The 23,484-nt window shown below is 42.2% G+C and overlaps 1 long non-coding RNA gene across 1 annotated transcript; it reads right to left on the bottom strand.

The window, feature by feature from the left end:
* Positions 1-438: 438 nt before the first annotated feature.
* Positions 439-23,290, bottom strand: LOC103237029 (uncharacterized). Its single transcript, XR_498509.3, has 4 exons — positions 22,788-23,290; positions 20,229-20,261; positions 19,245-19,339; positions 439-884 (listed from the first exon to the last, which is right to left on the bottom strand). It is a non-coding gene; the product is annotated as an uncharacterized lncRNA (long non-coding RNA).
* Between the last annotated feature and the right edge of the window lie 194 nt (positions 23,291-23,484).

Here is a 23,484-nt window from a genome sequence, read left to right as displayed (position 1 = left end):
ATAACTAATGTATACCAAGAAAGGCTCGCTGGGGCTTGGGGTTTTACCTAGAGTTGTAAAAATAGTTCAAAACCAAGGAGATGTCTTCATTATCAAGGCCATTTTTAGAAACATGTGGAAGGCATGTGTCCTCATGTTCAGCCCTGCTAATGACAATTTCAACCCATTCCCTTAGCAATCCTTAGCAATGATTGTCCAGATATGTTAGCTGCTGACCTTGTGCTGTTGACTTTTGTCCCAAACAAGTAGACAACGTGGCAAACAGAGGGAAAATAATACCTATTTTGAAGCTAAGCCAGCCTGGAATTGTCATCTTCAGGCCTCGGGCTCCTGAAAGTGGGTTTCTGCAAAGCTGACTTTCAGTGCCCACATTTGCCGTGGAGGAGGAATGGGCATAGCAGCCTCCACATACTGTGCTCAGACTGCAAGTGCGCCCCTCCCAAGCGCTCTGCTCCCAGGGTCTGAGAGGCCCTCCAGGTCTCAGTGACTGGGACACGGCAGAACCCTCAGGGGCAGGGCAGCAGAAAAAGATACTGAGAATCTGGGCCTTCGATGTTGTCCTGCAAAGTTGTGTGGAAAGCATACATTTGCAAAACAAGTTTTTACTAAATCCTATACAAAGGGATGCTGCAGCAAACAGCTGAGGAGGTAATGAATTTTTTTAGTGTAAAAATGCAAGCTACCTTCCCCTCAAAAAATACCCTGCAAGAACTTACACTTCCTAAGGGTGAAGACCATGTCCTGTGTGTTCTGCCCACTTTGTGTCATACTCTACCAGGCATATAATAGATGATCAATACATTTTTTAATGAATAGATGAACAAATTGTTCAGACAGCATTTCTTCCGGCTTCAGATGTGCTTTCTGCCTTCAACCTGCCATTGCTGGAACAAAGCAGAGGAAATAAGGAAACATTTTAAAGACTGGCATAGACATTTATTTGGAAAGCCACATTTTTAAAGTTTCTTTAGAATATGTACATTCTCAAAATGGCCAACTCCAAATGACTATATTGATTACATAATAATTAGCCAATACAGGACAAAGTGTGCAATCACATGGTTACTGTTTTATGTAGAAATGCCTTGCACATAGCAATTCAATAAATAAGCAAACAAAAATGAATGCTTCTAAAGGAAATAAATTACAACATAGGCCTGTGCTCTTACAAGCAAGCAGAGTAAATGGAATGAGACTATTAGGATCTGTGTCAGTAACACAGGAGAGAGAATCCAGGCTGGCATTAAGGCATAATAGACACTATTTTAGGAGAAGGATCTGGGTATGATAGTCATCGTTTATTTGTTTGTATCTGTGTAATATATGCACACAGTTACAAAAAAATCAGGGTAGGAAAAAGCTTACAGTGAAAGCAGATCCCTGCTGCTGTCCCTTTTCACCCCTTCATTATGATCCCAGAAGCAGCCACGTTTGACTTCTTTAACTGTTTCTTCTGGGACTTGATTCCATTTATATCTTTTTATTTAATTATATGCAAGTATGCCTGACAAGCTCCAGCCAGCTCCAGCCAAGGCATCTATGGTATCAAGAGCAAGAGGGACAGAGCACAGCACAAGGCTGGAGAGTGTTGCACAGGGACTGGCCAAGTGCCTGGCACAGGGAAGTTCCCTGTGTTACAAGGGGCGCCCCCTGCGCACGGTTGAGACTTAATGTTCTGAACAACACAGGCATCTCCCTGCGCATTAGGACGCTGGCCTGTGGGCTGATCCATGAGTTTCTCACAAGTTTGCTGGTCGTGAATCAATTCTCCAAAGTACCCAGTAAGCCTGGGTAACCTGAAAACAATCAAGTGTCCTCACCTCCAAATTAAACCTGCAAACTAGCCTCAGACCCCAGGCCAAAGCCTTCAGTCAACCAGCTGGCTAGCAGGTCGCTCGCAATCTCTTTTAATATCATCTACACAGCAATTCCTAGTTTTTGATACATTCCTTCCTTTAGCTGATTTCACTGTAATGGCCAGATCATCCCAGAAAAACAACTCATGTCAGATGTTGCAGAATGGCTCAGCTAAGGGAAAATTGCTCACTGTTCACCTTGTGGCTACAGCCAGAGGTGCTGGAAACCAGCTGCACCCATGCATTTTATGTGCTTGGCTGCAAGTAATAATCCCGCTCAAACTCGACCAAGCAAACACAAGTGGGGATTTACTGAAAGGACACATGGTGTCTTCTGTGGCACCTCTGGTCAGATGATATTGTCAGGCCACATAGAGGCCTGGAATCAGGAGTGAGAAAGGATTTGGGAAATAGGCAGCCACACTGCCCTTCCAGTCCCATCCTGTCATCCAGTCTCCAGGGGCAGCAGGATCAAGACTCCTCTCTTCTCTAGGGTCTCTTCCCTCCTCACCCTACATAGCTGCCTTTTCTGCTCTTCCAGCACGTGGTGGAAAATAGCCAACAGAAGCCTATATGACCTCCCAACGCATGCAGTCAAGAGGGGACTAGAATTTTGGAGCACCAATTCCAAACTCGAGAGAATTTGATTGGCCTAACGAGGGAGAGCCATCTGCCCCTGCTCCAACCAACTGGGCTGGGGTAAGAGTGTACTGTTCGGGCCCACATGGAAGTTTCTCTAATAATTATGTTTGCACCAACCTAATAATAAAGTGTGGGTGGAGGTGGGCAGATCACTTGAGCCCAAGATTTTGAGACCAGCCTGGGCAACATGGGGAGACCTCATCTCTACAAAAGATAAAAATATTAGCCAGGCATGAGAGCACGTGTCTGTAGTCCCAGCTACTCAGGAGGCTGAGATGGGAGGATCGCTTGAGCCAGGAAGATTGAGGCTGCAGTGAGCTGTTTGTGCCACTGCACTTCAGAATGGACAACAGAGCAAGACCTTGCCTCAAAAAAAAAAAAAAAAAAACGGTGTGAGGTTAGGAAGGAAATGATTGGTGGAAGAAATAATTTTACCATTTCTAGTACAGGATACAAAACCCATTTTTCTTGCTAATAAGTACAGTTATGGGTTATTACACCCAGGAGGGATCTGAAAGATTATCTAATTTAACTCCCTTGGTTCACAGATGAGATTCATGACCATGAATATCATTTGACATTTTAGTATTGTTTGATGTCAGTTTGTTTTCATAAAGTTCCATTGTTTACTTGTTTTCTGAAAGATAAAGTTATCTATTATCTAGGCCATTGAAAACCACCTATGAAAAAATTATTTTTAAAGTTATAAAAGGGGCCAAGTGTGATGGCCCATGCCTGTAATCCCAGCACTTTGAGAAGCCAAGATGGGCAGATCACCTGAGGTCAGGAGTTGGAGACCAGCCTGGGAAACATGGCAAAACCCCATCTCTACCAAAAACACAAAAAATTAGCCAGGTGTGGTGGTGAGCGCCTGTGGTCACAGCTACTCGGGAGGCTGAGGCACAAGAATTGCTTGAGCCTGGGTGGCAGAGGCGGCAGTGAGCTGAGATTCTACCACCACACTCCAGCCTGGGTTACAGCGTGAGACCCTATCTCAAAAATAAAGTTAAAAAAGGGTTGCTTATTATCTTAAATATAGCCTCACCGAGCACAGAGTGTAGGAAAACTGGAGCCATACTGCCAGCTTCACCATTTACTAACTGTGTGACCGTGGAGAAATTACGTAACCTCTGTGTGCCTCAATTTCCTGCAGCATAAAATACGGATAATAATGTGACCTGTCTCATATGAGTATCGGGAGTTATAAATGAGTTAATATGTGTAACGTGTTTAGTATGTTGCCTGGCACATATTGAGAGCCATGAAAGTATTTTTTTGGCTCCCCCAAAGTATTTCTCTGAGTAATCAGCAGTCTCATACTTGAAGTCACTTGAGACAAATACATTAGTCCAAAAAAGCATCTTGAACCATTACAGCAGAAGCCGTCAGTTAGCTGCAGTAAGCTAAAAGTACATTTTTATTTCTAACAAAGATTATTTTCTAATGTTTCAAGTTAGAACTCTGTACTATAGAAGTACAGAAAAGTAGAAAGAATATCAGATAACTACCACCCTCACAAATAAGCACTGGTAGATTGATACATTTTTCTCAAGCTATTTCCATGCATATTTATTCGCATAGTTGTGATCACACTGTATATATAATTCAGCATGTTGCCTTTAGTCACTTAACATTATAGCATATGCAACTCCCCATATCATTAAATATTTTCAAATGCCTTCATTTCAATAGCTGTGTAATAGTACCGCATGTAGATACACACTGATTTCCTTAAATATTCTCCTATTTGGAAAATGTATGTTGTTTCCAATTTTATACTTTTTTAAACTTTTACTACAGTTGCCAAATTACTATCCACATGATTTGGCTCAATTTACTCTCCCAGTGGCAAAGTGAATGAGTGTCTTTCTGTAGGCTCACCTGCAAGGAGTATTATCATTTTTAAAAATCTGTCCTAAGTTGATAGATATTAAAAAGCATGTCATCCTTGTTTTAATTTTTCCTTCCTTCCTTCCTTCCTTCTTTCTTCCTTCCTCCTTCCCTGCCTCCCTCCCGCTTTCTCTTTCTCTTTTTCTCTTTCTCTCCTTTCTCTTTCTTTTCTTTCAACAGAATCTAGCTCTGTTGCCTAGGCTGGAGTGCAGTGGCACAGTTATAGCTCCTTGCAAACTTAAACTCAAATGATCTTCTTGCCTCAGCCTTCCGCAGCCGGACTACAGGTGCGTGCCACTGCAACCAGCTATGGTGTTTATGTTTCTGTAGGGATGGGGGTCTTACTGTGTTACCCAGGCTGGTCTCAAAATCTTGGTCTCAAGCAATCCTCCTGCTTCGGCCTCCCAAAGTGCTGGGATTACAGGTGTGAGCCATCATGACCAGTCAATTTGTAGTTCTTAAATAAAAGCTAATTATGTTAAACAGTTTTCTCTGTCAGACATTTACAATTTATGTTTACAATTTGTCAGTTCACATCCTTTGCCTATTTATCTTTTGGGATCTTAACCCTTCCTTAGGTATTAGTAGGAGTTCTTTCTATTGTTAGGATTTAAACTTCTGTCTTATTTGCTATAATTGTTTTTGCAATGTATGTGCATTTTAAATTCAGGTATGACACATTTTTGCTTGCACATTTTAAAATCTTTGTATCATTAAATCTGTCAGTGGTTTGCTTTAAAATTTCACAGCCCACCCACAGCTTAGACAGGCCTCTCACATTTCAGGTGTCAAATAATATTTCCCTTATATTTTCTTTGCCTTTTATTTATACTAATTTTTTCTTAACTATCTAGAATATTTTGGTATAAGGTAAAGCTCAAAATTTTTTTTTTTTTTTTTTTTTTTTTTTGACAGAGTCTCACTCTATAGCCCAGGCTGGAGTGCAATAATGCCATCTCGGCTCACTGCAACCTCCACCTCGCAGGTTCAAGCGATTGTACTGCCTCAGCCTCCTGAGTAGCTGGGACTACCAGCTAGTACAGGTGCGCGCCACCACGCCCGGTTTTGTATTTTTAGTAGAGACAGAGTTTTACCATGTTGACCAGGTTGATCTCAAACTCCTGACCTCAGGTGACCCACCCGCCTCGGCCTCCCAAAGTGCTGGGATTACAGGCGTAAGCCACCTTGCCTGGCCTTCAGAATGTATTGTTTTTTCCAAATGCTGGCTAATGTCAACTTCATTTATGATTAACCCAGCTGTTTTCCAGCTTTGCATGACCATTAGTTACTGAACTGTTACCAAGTTAGGATCTCCTCAAGGCTCTTTTGTACCTGATTTAACTCAGTCAACCCAGTTTCCCCTTCCCCTTTTCCTATGGCCGTTTATGCATCATTTGGCAGGAAGTAGTGAGACTGATGGTCTCTGATCCCCAAAAGTCATATATACTGTGGTCCACTGGAGAGAAACCCATTCCATGAGGTCCTTGGACTTCTGTTCCTACTATCCATCACCCACTCTTAGTGCCATGGTCATGCTGTGGTCTCTAGGGGCACAGCCCATGCCACATCTACTGACATATCCCACATTACTCTCTAAGGACCCTTCCAGTGTCCTGGCCCTGCCTCAACCCTCCTGCCTCTCTCTGGAGCCCTAGGAAACTCAAAGGCTTTCTTGACCTATCTAGACCTTGCCATGCCACACTACCTCCCTTGCCCAGCCCCTCTGGCACCATGATGGCCTCTCCCTGGAGCATGCTCTGAAAAGCAGGGCGCAGCTCACTCTATTTGGAAATCCCAGTCAACATATTAGGCGTTGCTCCCGCTTTCCAGTCATATATCCCTTTGGTGAGACCACACCAGAGGTTTGTTCTGGTGCTCTTCTCTCTGCCTCTCTGGAATTCTTTTCCTCCAACTAGACTACCTTGCAGTATCATGGGCTCCTCTCACCCCACTGTCATCTTTGACACCACTCTCTCCTTCACTTCTTGCAGCAAGTCCATTACAAAGTCCAGTGGATTTTATCTCCTATATATCTTTTAAATTGCCTCAATTCCCTGTTTCCACTGCTCCCACCTGAGTGGAAGCCACCATCCTCTATTGCCTGTACTTTCTTAATGGCACCTAACGAGTCTCCCCCAGTTACTAGTGCATTCTTTCAATGCACTCTTCATGCACCCTAAATCCTGCCAATGCTGCTTGCATGGGTCCCTGAGCAATTCAGCCCTAATGGCACCCACCCCCACTTGTCACTTGCCTAGAAGGACATACACATCAAAATGTATCTGAAAGTCTGTTAAATGAGGCTGGGTGTGGTGGCTTACACCTGTAATTCCAGCACTTTGGGAGGCTGAGGCAGGCAGATTGCTTGAACTCAGGAATTCGAGACCAGTTGGGCAACATAGTGAAACTCCTGTCTCTACAAAAAATACAAAAATTGACTGGGCATGGTGGCACACACCTGTAGTCCCAGCTACTCAGGAGGTTGAGGTGGGAGGATCCCTTGAACTAGGGAGGTGGAGGTTGCAGTGAGCTGAGATCACACCACTGCACTCCAGCCTGGGCAATAGTGAGACTCTGTCTCAGAAAGAAAGGTGCCAGGCATGGTGGCTCACACCTGTAATCCCAACACTTTGGGAGGCCAATGTGGACACATCGCTTGAGGTCAGGAGTTTCGATACCAGCCTGGCCAACATGATGAAATCCCATCTCTACCAAAAATACAAAAAGTAGTCAGGCATGGTGCCACATGCCTGTAATCCTAGCTATTCGGGAGGTCGAGGCAGGAGAATCACTTGAACCCAGGAGGCAGAGGTTGCAATGAGTCGAGATCACGCCACTGCACTCCAGCCTGGGCAACAAAGCAAGACTCCATCTCAAAAAAAAAAAAAAGAAAAAAAGAAAAAAAAGGAAGTTTGTTAAATGAATAAACAGAATAAAAACTAAAAACTACAAGGCCGTTTCAGTCACATGGAGTCTGATCTTCCTGCAAAAAAAATAAAAAATTATAAAATGGGTTACTCAAAGAATGCATCTCCCTTTTTACGTTTTTGTTTGTTTTGAGGTGATAGCAATGGAAGGAAGAGGATTTTCTGAGAAAAATCCAGCAATAAATGTCTCAGTAGAAGCTTAGGTACTAGAATTTTTACAATCTGATGATCAATTGGAAAAACTGATTATAAATATACACCCTTGGCACATTGCTTAGACAAAATGAATAATCTCTTATTGAGGCAAATGTTTACTGACTTCTGCAGTATAACTCTATTTTCTAGCGTACCTCTCAATACAAATTGTTCTTATGTAAGCCACAGCACCTAAATATGAAATTATTTACTTTTAATAATAGAAAAGTTATTTTTGAGTGCAAAGAAACCATAAATCTGGCCTGTTTTGCTTCAGTTCATTTGTTTGGACGGCCATCTGGCAAATTATTCAACACAGTGCAGACAGACTATTCCTCAGTACAAGTCAAATATGTTCCATTTAAAAGCTGATGTTGTGCCTAAGGCTGAGCTGTAATTCTTTTTTCATTTTCTTCTCTTTGCTTTTTATAGCCAAATAAACAAAGGATTTGACTTAGAACTTCTTGTACTTCTTTATCCACCGTATGATGATAAAGTAATAAAATGGCTTCCATGTGCCACATTTGAAAACCAATGTCATAATTTTAGAGAAACAAGAACGGACTGTAGACACTTCTGCCTTCTGGGAGACAGTGATAATTCTTCCCAAGGCAGACAGGTCTTTGGTTTTTAGGAAAACACCTCAGAGAACGTTGACAATTCTTCTTTAGTGGAAAGAAAAGCCCTTTAGATGCAGCCTGAATAGTCCATTTTTCTGTGCAATACACAAATGGAATTTGGACAGTCAGGCAGTGCGTGTGTGTGTGTGTGTGTGTGTGTGTGTGTGTGTCAGGGAGGATAAGGAACCCAGAACTAAGGAAGGAAGCAGGGAGAGGTGAGAAGACAGTGCTGTCCCATGGAACTTTCTGTGATGATGGAAATGTTCTGCATTCTATACCGTCTAATACGGCAGCCACCGAGTGCTTCAACTGCGGCTGATGTAACAGAGAAAACGAATTTTTAAATTAGTTTAATTTAAATGAAAATAGCCACACGTGGTTATTTTATCCTGGACAGTGCAGACAAAGGACTTTTCACATCACTCTCTCCCCACCTCCCTTAACATGAGCCACAAGCAGCAGGGAGAGGCCTGGAAAACCAGACAGCTCCTGAGGACCTCCCAAGGCAGGGACACTAAGGGGCTTTCAAGAAGGCCAGGCCAGGCGTAGTGGCTCACACCTGGAATCCCAGCCCTTTTGGAGGCCAAGGCAGGTGGATCTCCTGAGGTCAGGAGTTCGAGACCAGACTAGTCAACACGGTGAAACCCTGTCTCTACTAAAAATACAAAAATGAGCCAGGCATACTGGTGCATGCCTGTAATCCCAGCTCCTTGGGAGGCTGAGGCAGGAGAATCGTTTGAGCCTGGGGGGGGCGGAGCTTGCAGTGAGCCGAGATCACGCCACTGCACTTCAGCCTGGGTTACACAGCGAGACTCTGTCTCAAGAAAAAAACGAAAAAGGAGGTCAATTTTAAATTGTTGCCCGCTCTGTGTTTCTTCTGTCATCCACAGTCCTTCAGTAAATGCCTCTTTTACTAAGGTGACAGTTCATCTCAACTTGCTGGGACTGCCACTTGTGCCTGGTGTCCTAGTGTAATTCAATCAGTTCAGCCTGTAGTCCCAGCTACTCAGGAGGATTACTTGAGCCCAGGAGTTCAAGACCAACCTGAGCAATATAGTGGAACTCTGTCTGTTCAAAAGAAAAAGAAAAAAAAAGTGTCCCCCTTGGACAATATATCATATTGACATCCTTCTTAAGCACATGGCCTTGTATTTGTGGTGTTGTGGAGATTTAGAGACAGGAGTGTAAAGAGATTCCTTGGGTTAGCCTTCTCTGCCACTGCAGAGAAGCCTCGTATAGGAAGTGGGATGGAGGGGAGGGGAGTAGAAGTGAAAGCAAGCTGTCTTTCCTCAAGTAAATCAAAGGAAGGGGGTGGAGGGATGTGTGGAGAGCCAGTTACAAAAACGAGAAAAGGGGCTGGGCGCAGTGGCTCACGCCTGTAATCCCAGCACTTTGGGAGGCCAAGGCAGGAGAATTGCTTGAGGTCAGGAGTTCGAGACCAGCCTGGCCAACACGGGGAAACCCCGTCTCTACTAAAAATATAAAAATTAGCCAGGTGTGGTGGCACACACCTATAATCCCAGCATCCCAACTACTCAGAAAGCTGAGGCACAAGAATCGCTAGAACCCAGGAGGCAGAGATGGCTGTGAGCCAAGATAGTGCCACTGCACTCCAGCCTGGGTGACGAAGCAAGACTCCATATCAAAAAAAAAAAAAAGTAAGAGAAATACAGTGTTTCTGGAATTTTCAAGCATTGTCAAGGAAATTGGGCAGATTAAGTGTCTTTCCACTCTCCTGTGCTTGAAAGAATTCAGTATTAATAGGCAGCACACTCTAATGCACTTAAACCTACAAGAACACTTGTAAACTTCTTTAAGGCATAGAGTTGAAAGTAAAATTATCCTAGGGGGCGGTTCCAAGATGGCCGAATAGGAACAGCTCCAGTCTACAGCTCCCAGCGTGAGCGACGAGGAAGACGGGTGATTTCTGCATTTCCAACTGAGGTACTGGGTTCATCTCACTGGGGCTTGTCAGACAGTGGGGGCAGGACAGTGGGTGCAGCCCACCCAGCATGAGCTGAAGCAGGTGAGGCATCACCTCACCAGGGAAGTGCAAGGGGCCAGGGAATTCCCTTTCTTAGCCAAGGGAAGCGGGGACAGATGGCACCCTGCCTGCCTCTGTAGACTCCACCTCTGGGAGCAGGGCATAGCCAAACAAAAGGCAGCAGAAACCTCTGCAGACTTAAATGATCCTGTCTGACAGCTTTGAAGAGAGTAGTGGTTCTCCCAGCATGGAGTTTGACATCTGAGAATGGACAGACGGCCTCCTCAAGTGGGTCCCTGACCCCTGAGTAGCCTAACTGGGAGGTACCTGTTCAGCAATATTCACTGTTCTGCAGCCTCTGCTGCTGATACCCAGGCAAACAGGGTCTGGAGTGGACCTCCAGCAAACTCTAACAGACCTGTACCTGAGGATCCTGACTGTTAGAAGGAAAACTAACAAACAGAAAGGACATCCACACCAAAACCCCATCTGTACGTCACCATCATCAAAAACCAAAGGTAGATAAAACCACAAACATGGGGGGAAAAACAGTAGAAAAGCTGAAAGTTCTAAAAATCAGAGCACCTCTCCCCCTCCAAAGGAACGCAGCTCCTCGCCAGCAATGGAACAAAGCTGGACGGAGAATGACTTTGACAAGTTGAGAGAAGAAGGCTTCAGAGGATCAAACTTTGAGCTAAAGGAAGAAGTTTGAATCCATCACAAAAAAGCTAAAAACTTTGAAAAAAGATTAGACAAATGGCTAACTAGAATAACCAGTGTAGACAAGTCCTTAAATGACCTGATAGAGCTGAAAACCGTGGCACAAGAACTACGTCACACATGCACAAGCTTCAGTAGCCGATTTGATCAAGTGGAAGAAAGGGTATCAGTGACTGAAGATCAAATGAATGAAATGAAGTGAGAAGAGAAGTTTAGAGAAAAAAGAGTAAAAAGAAACAAACAAAGCCTCCAAGAAATATGGGACTATGTGAAAAGATCAAATCTACATGATTGGTATACCTGAAAGTGACAGGGAGAATGGAACCAAGTTGGAAAACACTCTGCAGGATATCATCCAGGAGAACTTCCCCAACCTAGCAAGGCAGGTCAACATTCAAATACAGGAAATACAGAGAACGCCACAAAGATACTCCTCAAGAAGAGCAACTCCAAGACACGTAATTGTCATATTCACCAAAGTTGAAATAAAGGAAAACATGTTAAGGGCAGCCAGAGAGAAAGGTCAGGTTACCCACAAAGGGAAGCCCATCAGATTAACAGCGGATCTCTCGGCAGAAACTCTCCAAGCCAGAAGAGAGTGGGGGCCAATATTCAACATTCTTAAAGAAAAGAATTTTCAACCCAGAATTTCATATCCAGCCAAACTAAGCTTCATAAGTGAAGGAGAAATAAAATCCTTTACAGACAAGCAAATGCTGAGAGATTTTACCACCAGATCTGCCCTACAAGAGCTCCTGAAGGAAGCACTAAACATGGAAAGCAACAACCGGTACCAGCCACTGCAAAAACATGCCAAATTCTAAAGACCATCAATGCTAGAAAGAAACTGCAGCAACTAATGAGCAAAATAACAATCTAACATCATAATGACAGGATCAGATTCACACATAACAATATTAACCTTAAATGTAAATGGGCTAAATGCTCCAATTAAAAGACACAGACTGACAAATTGGATAAAGAGTCAAGACCCGTCAGTTTGCTGTATTCAGGAGACCCATCTCATGTGCAGACACACACATAGGCTCAAAATAAAGAGATGGAGGAAGATCTACCATGCAAATGGAAAACAAAAAAAGGCAGGGGTTGCAATCCTAGTCTCTGATAAAACAGACTTTAAACCAACAAAGATCAAAGGAGACAAAGAAGGCCATTACATAATGGTAAAGGGATCAATTCAACAAGAAGAGCTAACTATTCTAAATATATATGCACTCAATGCAGGAGCACCCAGATTCATAAAACAAGTCCTTAGAGACCTACAAAGAGACTTAGACTCCCACACAACAATAATGGGAGACTTTAACACCCCACTGTCAACATTAGACAGATCAATAAGACAGAAAGTTAAAAAAGACATCCAGGAATGGAACTCAGCTCTGCACCAAGCAGACCTAATACACATCTACAGAACTCTCCACTCCAAATCAACAGAACACACATTCTTCTCAGCACCACATCGCACTTATTCCAAAATTGACCACATAGTTGGAAGTAAAGCACTCCTCAGCAAATGTAAAAGAACAAAAATTATAACAAACTGTCTCTCAGACCACAGTGAAATCAAACTAGAACTCAGGATTAAGAAACTCACTCTAAACCACTCAACTACATGGAAACTGAATAACCTGCTCCTGAATGACTACTGGGTACATAAGGAAATGAAGGCAGAAATAAAGATGTTTTTTGAAACTAATGAGAACAAAGACACAACATACTAGAATCTCTGGGACACATTTAAAGCAGTGTGTAGAGGGAAATTTATAGCACTAAATGCCCACAAGAGAAAGCAGGAAAGATCTAAAATTGACACCCTAACATCACAATTAAAAGAACTAGAGAAGCAAGAGTAAACACATTCAGAAGCTGGCAGAAGGCAAGAAATAACTAAGATCAGAGCGGAACTGAAGGAGACAGAGACACAAAAAAACCCTTCAAAAAATCAATGAGTCCAGGAACTGGTTTTTTGAAAAGATAGACCAATAAAAGATAAAACAAACTGATAGACTGCTAGCAAGATTAATAAAGAAGAAGAGAGAAGAATCAAATAGATGAAATAAAAAATCACAAGGGGATATCACCACCAATCCCACAGAAATACAAACTACCATCAGAGAATACTATAAACACCTCTATGCAAATAAACTAGAAAATTTAGAAGAAATGGATAAATTCCTGGACACATACACCCTCCCAAGACTAAACCAGGAAGAAGTTGAATCCCTGAATAGACCAATAACAGGCTCTGATATTGAGGCAATAATTAATAGCCTAACAAACAAAAAAAGTCCAGGACCAGACGGATTCACAGCTGAATTCTACCAGAGGTACAAGGAGGAGCTGGTACCATTCCTTCTGAAACTATTCCAGTCAATAGAAAAAGAGGGAATCCTCCCTAACTCATTTTATGAGGTCAACATCATCCCAATACCAAAGCCTGACAGAGACACAACAAAAAAAGAGAATTTTAGACCAATAACCCTGATGAACATTGATGCAAAAATCCTCAATAAAATACTGGCAAACCTAATCCAGGAGCACATCAAAAAGCTTATCCACCATGATCAAGTGGACTTCATTCCTGGGATGCAAGGCTGGTTCAACATACACAAATAAATAAACGTAATCCAGCATATAAACAGAACCAAAGACAAAAACCACACGATTATCTCAATACATGCAGAAAAGGCTTTGACAAAATTCAAAAGCCCTTTAGTTTTTTTATGCTAAAAACTCTCAATAAATTAGGTATTGATGGGACATATCTCAAAATAATAAGAGCTATTTATGACAAACCCACAGCCAATATCATACTGAATGGGCAAAAACTGTAAGCATTTCTTTTGAAAATGGGCACAAGACAGGGATGCCCTCTCTCACCACTCCTATTCAACATAGTGTTGGAAGTTATGGCCAGGGCAATCAGGCAGGAGAAAGACATAAGGGGTATTCAATTAGGAAAAGAGGAAGTCAAATTGTCCCTGTTTGCAAATGATATGATGGCATATTTAGAAAACCCCATAGTCTCAGCCCAAAATCTCCTATTTGTAATAACTACAAATAATAAGCTGATAAGCAACTTCAGCAAAGTCTCAGGATACAAAATCAATGTGCAAAAATCACAAACATTCCTATACGCCAGTAACGGACAAACAGGGAGCCAAATCATGAGTGAACTCCCATTCACAATTGCTTCAAAGAGAATAAAATACCTAGGAATCCAACTTACAAAGGATGTGAAGGACCTCTTCAAGGAGAACTAAAAACCACTGCTCAACAAAATAAAAGAGGACACAAACAAATGGAAGGATGTTCCATGCTCATGGATAGGAAGAATCAATATTGTGAAAATGGCCATACTGCCCAAGGTAATTTATAGATTCAGTGCCATCCCCATCAAGCTACCAATGACTTTCTTCACAGAATTGAAAAAAACTAAAGTTCATATGGAACCAAAAAAAGAGCCCACATTGCCAAGACAATCCTAAGCCAAAAGAACAAAGCTGGAGGCATCACGCTACCTGACTTCAAACTATACTACAAGGCTACAGTAACCAAAACAGCATGGTACTGGTACCAAAACAGAGATACAGACCAATGGAACAGAACAGAGCCCTCAGAAATAATACCACACATCTACAACCATGTGATCTTTGACAAACCTGACAAAAACAAGAAATGGGGAAAGGATTCCCTATTTAATAAATGGTGCCAGGAAAACTGGCTAGCCATATATAGAAAGCTGAAACTGGATCCCTTCCTTACACCTTATACAAAAATTAATTCAAGATAGATTAAAGACTTAAATGTTAGACCTAAGACCATAAAAATCGTGGAAGAAAACCTAGACAATACCATTCAGGACACAGGCATGGGCAAGGACTTCATGTCTAAAACACCAAAAACAATGGCAACAAAAGCCAAAACTGACAAATGGGATCTAATAAAACTAAAGAGCTTCTGCACAGCAAAAGAAACTACCATCAGAGTGAACAGGCAACCTACAGAATGGGAGAAAATTTTTGCAATCTACTCATCTGAAAAAGGGCTAATATCCACAGTCTACAAATAACTCAACCAAATTTACAAGAAAAAAACAAACAAGTCCATCAAAAAGTGGGCAAAGGATATGAACAGACACTTCTCAAAAGAAGACATTTATGCAGCCAACAGACACATGAAAAAATGCTCATCATCACTGGCCATCAGAGAAATGCAAATCAAAACCACAAGGAGATACCATCTCACACCAGTTAGAATGGCGATCATTAAAAAGTCAGGAAACAACAGGTGCTGGAGAGGATGTGGAGAAATAGGAACACTTTTACAGTGTTGGTGGGACTGTAAACTAGTTCAACCATTGTGGAAGACAGTCTGGTGATTTCTCAAGGATCTAGAACTAGAAATACCATTTGACCCAGCCATCCCATGACTGGGTATATACCCAAAGGATTATAAATCATGCTGCTATAAAGACATATGCACACGTATGTTTATTGCAGCACTATTCACAATAGCAAAGACTTGGAACCAACCCCAATGTCCATCAATGATAGACTGGATTAAGAAAATGTGGCATATATACACCATGGAATACTATGCAGCCATAAAAAACGATGAGTTCATGTCCTTTGCAGGGACATGGATGAAGCTGGAAACCATCATTCTCAGCAAACTATCACAAGGACAGAAAACCAAACACCGGATGTTCTCATTCATAGGTGGGAATTGAACAATGAGATCACTTGGACACAGGAAGGCAAACATCACACACTGGGGCCTGTCATGGGGTAGGGGGAGGAGGGAGGGATAGCATTAGGAGATATACCTAATGTAAATGATGAGTTAATGGGTGCAGCACACCAACATGGCACATGTATACATATGTAACAAACCTGCACGTTGTGCACATGTACCCTAGAACTTAAAGTATAATAAAAATTTTTTTTAAAAAGTCAAAAAAAATTATCCTAGATTTCCACCAGGATACAATAAAACTAAACTTGCCATGTATAGTAAAGTACAATCAAAAAGTCTTATAGCCTGAGCTTTAACTAAAATATATTATATATTAATTTCTAACTTTAGGGCCAACATTTTATTCCTTTATGCATGAACAAACAAAATTGATACCCCACAAGAACAGGCAACCAAAGCAAAAATGGACAAATGGGATCACATCAAGTTAAAAACCTTCTGCCCAGCAAAGGAAACAATCAACAAAGTAAAGAAACAAACCACAAAATGGGAGAAAATATTTGCAAACCACTCATCTGATGAGGAATCACTAATGAGAATATATAAGGAAAAAATCTAATAATCTGACATAAAAATGGGCAAAAGATCTGAACAGACATTTCTCAAAAGAAGACCTACAAATGGTAAACAGGTATCTAAAAAGGTGCTCAACATCACTGATTATCAGAGAAATGCAAATCAAAAACTACGATGAAATGTCATCTCACCCCAGTTAAAATGGCTTTTATCCAAAAGACAGGCAGTAACAAATGCTGGCGAGGGTGTGGAGAAAAGGGAACCCTGGTACGCTGTTGGTGGGAATGCAAATTCGTATAACCACTATGGAGAACAGTTTGGAGGTTCCTCAAAAAACTAAAAATAGAGCCAACACATGATCCAGCAATCCCACTGCTGGGTATATACCCAAAAGAAAGGAATCAGTATATTGAAGAGATATCTGCACTCCCATGTTTATTGCCAAGATTTGAAAGCAATCTAAGTGTCCATCAACAGACGAATGAATAAAGAAAATGTGGTATATATAAACAATGGAGTGCTATTCAGTCATTTAAAAAAAAAGAGAGAGACCTTGTCAGTTGCAAGAACATGGATGGAACTGGAGGTCATTATGTTAAGTGAAATAAACCAGGCACAGAAAGACAAACTTTGCATGTTCTCTCTTATTTGTGGGAGCTAAAAATGAAAAGAATTGAATTCATGGAGATAGAGAATAAAAGGATGGTTACCAGAAGCTGTGGGGGAAGGGCAGATGGCTAACGGGTACAAAAAAAAAAAAAATAGACAGTAAGATCTAGTATTTGCTGGCACAATTGGGTGACTATAGTCAAAAATAATTTAATTGTACATCTTAAAATAACTAAAAGAATATAATTGGATTGTTTGTTACACAAAGCATAAATACTTGGGGGAAAGGATACCCCATTTACCCTGATTACCCATTGCATGTCTGTATCTAATTGTCTCTTGTAACCCATAAACATATACACCTACTATATACCCACAAAAATTTAAAAAAGTTTTAAAGTCCTACATGGAGGGGAACATTTTTGATTTCTCACTTAGCATATTTGTAAATGAGAACTAGACATTGTTACTACAACTGTGCTAAATCTACTGTACCTAGGAAATATTTGAAGAACCATTTACTTTATTTCCATGTATACACAAGATGTAGCTTTCAGGGCTTCAGCACATAAATGCCCAGGCTTCATTTCACAGGCGACCTCAATACCTGAGGTGAGGGCAGCAAGAAGCAGGACGGTAAAGAGTGGGCTCTGGAGTCAGCCTTCCAGTTTTGAATCCTGCTTCTACCCAACTTAGTTTTCTTATCTGTAAAATGGGGATAATTTTAGTAATTACCTCATAGGGCTGTTAGAAGATTCAACTAGATAATCCCAATAGGTCACTTAGCACAGTCGCTGGCAAGCAATATGTGCTCTCCGAGTGATGACGGCAATGCTTATGACAACAATGATGGTGAAAATGATGACCATGACTACAATTAGTGACTCATTGGTAGGGACAGAGATAGGACAATCTGATAATGTAAATATAAATTTGAAAAGAAGTAACAAAAACATACTATACAAAATGGGTCCTGATTGAGGGTTCATTTTTGCTACTGTAAGACAATAATATCAACCATGTGAGTCATTCATTCATCATTCCCCTTTGCACACACTGTGACAAAATTCTGTTTTCAGTCTAATAGAATGTGAATTCTTTGAGAGAAAGAGTATATTGTATATTGACATGAATTTGTATCCAGGAAACCAGCATGGTACTTGAAATGTGGAAAGTAATCAACAAATATTTATTGATCTCTTTTATGCAACAATTACTGGCTGAGCATTGCCTGCCATGTGACCGGCACTGATGTGCTGGATGCTAAGGACACATGCCTGGCTCACTGGAGGGGATCAATGGAGGAACAAGTCGATCACACAAAGCCAGAATATTCTCTTTAATATGTCAGAACAGTAGAAATCTTGCCTGTCACATATAAATAAATCTGACTTATTTCCTGCGATGTCCACTCTTGATAGTCTGAGGCTAAGCTAAGAGAACTTACAGACTCCAAGAAGCCTCACCCAATGCTGGCTTCAATTGAGGAATGGAGCAGGAAACAGCACAGCAGAAGGAGCACTCCCAGAAGTCCAGGGGTTTGTTTTAAGGGCCTGAGCCACAGGTCAGATATGAGGGCCTGAGAACATACAGGTGGGTACAGAAGCCTCCCTGGCCCCTATACATCAGGAACTACTTCTACTGAGCCACGGCTCTCGGGTCCCAGCAAGCAGAGTGCCCCATTGCAAGTCAGGGCACCCACGAAGCCCGAAGCTATGCCTCCTCCCTGCACAGTCAGATTCACTCCTGTTCCTCCCTGTCCATATGCAGCTTACCAATCATAAGCCCTTCTTAGCATCAGCGGTGTTACCTGGTCACACAGCTAGCACTTCTAGCAGGTTTCCAGGATAACAGGGCTAGAAAGTTAACCCAAGATCATTTTGTTCATAGAGGAGAAAATGCTTTTGTTAACTTGTACTCCCAAGGCCCCATTCCTGACCCCCCTGAGCTTCCCAAATCTTATTAGAAATCACCAAGGAAAGGTTTCTGATGCACCATAAACTCATTGTGTATGAGACTCATGTAATTCTCTCCTCTCTCCCTGCCTGACCTCTTATGTTCCCTATTTTGATGAAGACAGTCATTATCCATCCAATCCTCCCTTGCACAGACTCCTTGTCTTCCATTCCAATGGCCTCTTCCATTCCAAACTCCTGAGCTCTGAGAAAATCAGGGCTCTTCAGAACCTAAACCCGGTTAGCTCTAGCCGCTTCCACACACACGGAACCCTTTAGACACAGACTATTTGCCAGCATCATTAGAAAATACAGCCTTTGTTCAGATCTGGAATATCCTTCCACTCCTGGCATCTGTCCAAATAAGTCCTCAGACTCTTGAAAAACCAACTCGAGTGTCACCTCTGGGAAACCACAAATTAATCTCCAGTACTAACCAATCCCTCCCTCTTCTCCTGCAGCCCATATGAGGCCTGCGCTGCAGCACTGCCCACCTGACTGTGGCCGCCATTACCCACAGAGCTGCTGGTAGAAAGGAAAACGTGCCTTACCCATATTGTTTCCCCAGAGCTATGGGCGCGTCTCTGCACACAGCGTACCGCACAGTCCGCGAGCTTGAATCCAAATGGGAGCATTGAAGCTGGACCTTAAGACATAGGTGGAATTTCAGACAGGCAAACAAGGGGAAAAAAAGGCCCAGACAGTGAAGACACATTTGGGGAACAGAGAGTCTACTTTGCTGACACGTGGATTCTTGGACGCAAATAAACATTCAAGATTTGCTGTGATCATGTCCCGACCTAAGAAACTGAATCTTTATTCAGTAGGAAATGGTAGTAACTCACTATTGAAACTATGCAAGGGACTTTTCTAATGTTTGAAAGGTTGCACCACAATGCAGTCCCCTAGGTATGATTATTTCTAAATGATAAAATGCATAGATACTTAAGTAACAAAAAAAGTTTTCTCAAATCAAGGCTATAAAAGCTCAACAAAGGGTGTAGTGTAAAAAGTAGTAGGACTGTTGTATGTGATTTCAACTATCCTAATACATGGCCTTTTAAATGAAGGACAATTTTCAAGGCTGTATAGTGTGTGCCAACAGATCTATACGAATGTCATCTTTGACTTCTGAAGCTCCCTTCATGCCCTGTTATCACAGAGCATCAGTCATTAATATGAGGTTATGAAGACCTGGTGATCCAAAGGCACAGCTCGCCACTGAATGACAAATGAGGGGAGCTGGGGCAACCAACATGCCAAATAATACAAGGATTTGCTGTCAAATTCAAGCAGTTGGAGGCTAAGAAAAATACTACACAAGACCAAATGTACTCTTTCCAATTCTCATGTTTTTGGAAATGAACAATAAAAATTATTCTATGTGATTATAACCTTTCCTTCTTCCTTCCCCCATTTTGCCAGGAACAGACTGACATTCCAACTAATCAACCCCAGAATCGTTTTTACACACCTCGTATGTTAAGAGTATTCTCTCAGACACTGTAAGGCAAAGAGGGAAAGAAAATACTTACAACAAAGTTCCTGCCATGGAGAAATATGTCTCACTGGAAATAAAATGGGAAAAGTTAAGAAATAAAATTGGGAATATTTCCAAGATGCGTCATTGAACAAAAAAAGCAAGGTGCAAGCTAATGTCTATATAGTTTGCTCCTATGTGCATAAAAATGTCTATGGGATATACAGATGTCTGTATGAAAATTTTCTGAATGATACACAAAAAGTGTTACTGCCAGCCAACATGATGGCACTTGCCTGTGGTCCCAGCTACTCAAGAGGCTGAGGTTGCTTGAGTCCAGGAGTTCTGGGCTCTAGTATGCTATGCCAGTAGAGTGTCCACACTAAGTTCAGCAACAATATGGTGACCTCACAGGAGCAGGGGACCACCAGGTTGCCTAAGGAGGGATGAACCCGCCCAGGTCAGAAATGAACCAGGTTTAAATTCCTGTGCTGATTAATAGCAGGATGACACCTGTGAACAGCCACTGCACTCCAACCTGGGCCACATAGCAAGAGTTGGTCTCAAAAAAAAAAAAAAAAAGTTGCAGATGTTCATCTCTGGAGAGAGGGTCTGGTCGGTGGGTTCAGAAACACATTTTTAATTCTACACCACCTTATACTGTTTGCTTACCATGTGTATGTGTGTATGTGTTTCTTTAATTTTTAAAAATTTTAAATACTACAAACTAAAGCAACACCACAAAGTAATACATAATTACACAGCGAGTGAATAGGAGAGAAACCAACATTTATTGACGACCTTGTAGGAGCCAGGCGTAACTCCCTACCACCTCCCACTCATGACAGCCTCACGGGTGTGGTTATGATGTTTCTGGCCCCTGGAAACCAGCCTGCAACCTCTCCTCATGCTGTTCTGCCACCTCAGGCAAACCCACAGTTGGCTCTGGCTCTGAGCTTTTTCTAGCATATGGGATGTGGCCGAATTTGGATGGTTTCCCAGGGAGGGTAAATAGCGTGTTGGAGATTGAGTTGAAACAACCAAACTCCTTTTTAGCAAGCCAATAGGATCAATCCCGGGCCTGTAAAGTACCACCCAAATCGTTTGTAGTTCCTTTGACTGCTTCTTTCATCTTGAAAGCTATGAAACAAACATATCCTTTACAACTTAATATATGCTGCTTTCAGAACGATTTACCCCATGTGGAAACCAAATATGCAGAGCTTGCTCACTTTATTTCTGTGGATGGAAGGAAGTGCTTTCTATTAATATCATTGTTAATAAAAACAAATGAAACATATGACTTCTATGAATTACAGTGCATGTATATTTTTATGAAACTTTTATCTAATACTGCCCTCTGGTGGACAATTCAGTAAAACTTGTGCTAAAAATAGATTTTTTAAAAATTTAAGTTGCCATGTCAAGGCTAGAAAATTAAGTCTTAAGATGTGTTTTAAAAGAGAACAAAATAAATATAGGCATATCTTTTGAAATTAGATATTTACCACTTAGCAATCATTTCAGTTACTTCTGTCTTCCATAAAATGGTGACTTTGTCATTATTTTCTTAAATATTTACTTTGCTGGGAAAGCTTTAACACACAAATATAGACTATTTTCCAAGGGAAACCTGAGTTAACCTCAAAAGACCCAACAATTTTTTTAAATGTATACTCTTTAATAAAAGTTACATCTAGAGCTCTCTGGATATGCATAATCCTTTTTTTTTTTTTTTTTTTTTTTTTTTGAGACAGAGTCTCACTCTGTCGCCCAGGCTGGAGTGCAGTGGCCTGATCTCAGCTCACTGCAAGCTCCACCTCCCGGGTTCACGCCATTCTCCTGCCTCAGCCTCCTGAGTAGCTGGGACTACAGGCGCCCGCCACCTAGCCTGGCTAGTTTTTTGTATTTTTTAGTAGAGACGGGGTTTCACCGTGTTAGCCAGGATGGTCTCGATCTCCTGACTTCGTGATCCGCCGGTCTTGGCCTCCCAAAGTGCTGGGATTACAGGCTTGACCTACCGCGCCCGGCCAGTTCTGAGTTTTCATATTGTTGAACCACAGCTTGAAAGTACAGCTTTTACAACGCAAGGGCATTTCAGCAAGAAAGCAGGAGGAGGCCTGGGTTTGGTATTCCTCCTCCGGACTTATCAGCAGCCACTCAGAAATGCTTTTGCTTTTCTGCCTCATTGCCTGAAAGTCATTCATCATTTAGTTTAATATAAATGGGGAGCCAAACATATATACACAGCCAAGTTTTCTATGCTTTACAAATTATCATTTTCCAGCCAGGTCATACTGTGTATTTACAGTATACTTCTACCATCCTCACCCCGTGCCTCCACCCTAGAAGGCCAGATTACTTTACCCAAACCTTCACAGAGCTATTCTTAACCCTACTGCCTACATGCACAGGAGGAGGAAGGAGAACCCATGGGAGCTGAGCAACCTTCCAGCGCCTGGGGCAGAATCTCTGCAGCCGATCCCAACTCCCGTTCCCATGCCTCATCCCCTAGATGGCTTTGACACCCTACCCATGCAAAGACAGGGAGAAAAAAATACGTTTAAAATCTCAAAGACCGTGCGTTTGGCATAGCAAGCTCTGCTCCACTTACCTTTCTAAGCTGAGGTGCTCGGCGTCCTGTTGCCTGTGACCTCCTCCCGCGCTGACCTACGGTAGCTCAGATGTGCTCGGATGGCTCAGGTGAGCCCCGCACACTGGAGGAGGTACCAGGGGGGCGGCGCTGATGGGACCACGCTCGCCTCCCCTTCCAGGCCTGCCCTGCTGCTCCCCAGGGACGTTCCTCCCGGTAGGAGGTGAGGTCAAGGTGAAAACACAGCTGAGCTCAGCCAGTGCCCCAAAGTGGCCTTCACAGCCTTACACCCAGCTCAGCCACCCAGCCTCACACTCCAAATTCAGTGTTATTTACCCTGTCTCAGCCCACCATCCCCGTCCTCCTTACACTCCACATTTAAAATTGTAAAAGCGTAAGTAAACACCACAAGGACACCCTTTGTTTGAAAAGTGTGATTTTTGACATCCAAGAAGGAAAGCAGAAATAACTTGGAGAGAATTCAGATTCCCATAGCACAGTTTTAGGAGAGATTCCTCAGTCGACCTGCCTGGGCCCCACCCACCCAGCCCCAATGTAATGCTCCCTGAGTTTCCTGCTATGCAGCTGTTATTATCGCTTCTATTATAAAACGCTTTCTCTTAACTTACAATTATCACCCCTTTCATCTTTGCTGAGGGGGTTCCCTTTGATCCAGAGGGTGGCTTCTCCCTGCTGTGAGCCTGGAGACCGCAGTCAA

The sequence above is a fragment of the Chlorocebus sabaeus genome, chromosome 8 (assembly GCF_047675955.1).
Source record: "Chlorocebus sabaeus isolate Y175 chromosome 8, mChlSab1.0.hap1, whole genome shotgun sequence".
NCBI classification, from domain to species: Eukaryota; Metazoa; Chordata; class Mammalia; order Primates; family Cercopithecidae; genus Chlorocebus; species Chlorocebus sabaeus.
This window is presented reverse-complemented; position numbering and strand designations above follow the sequence as displayed.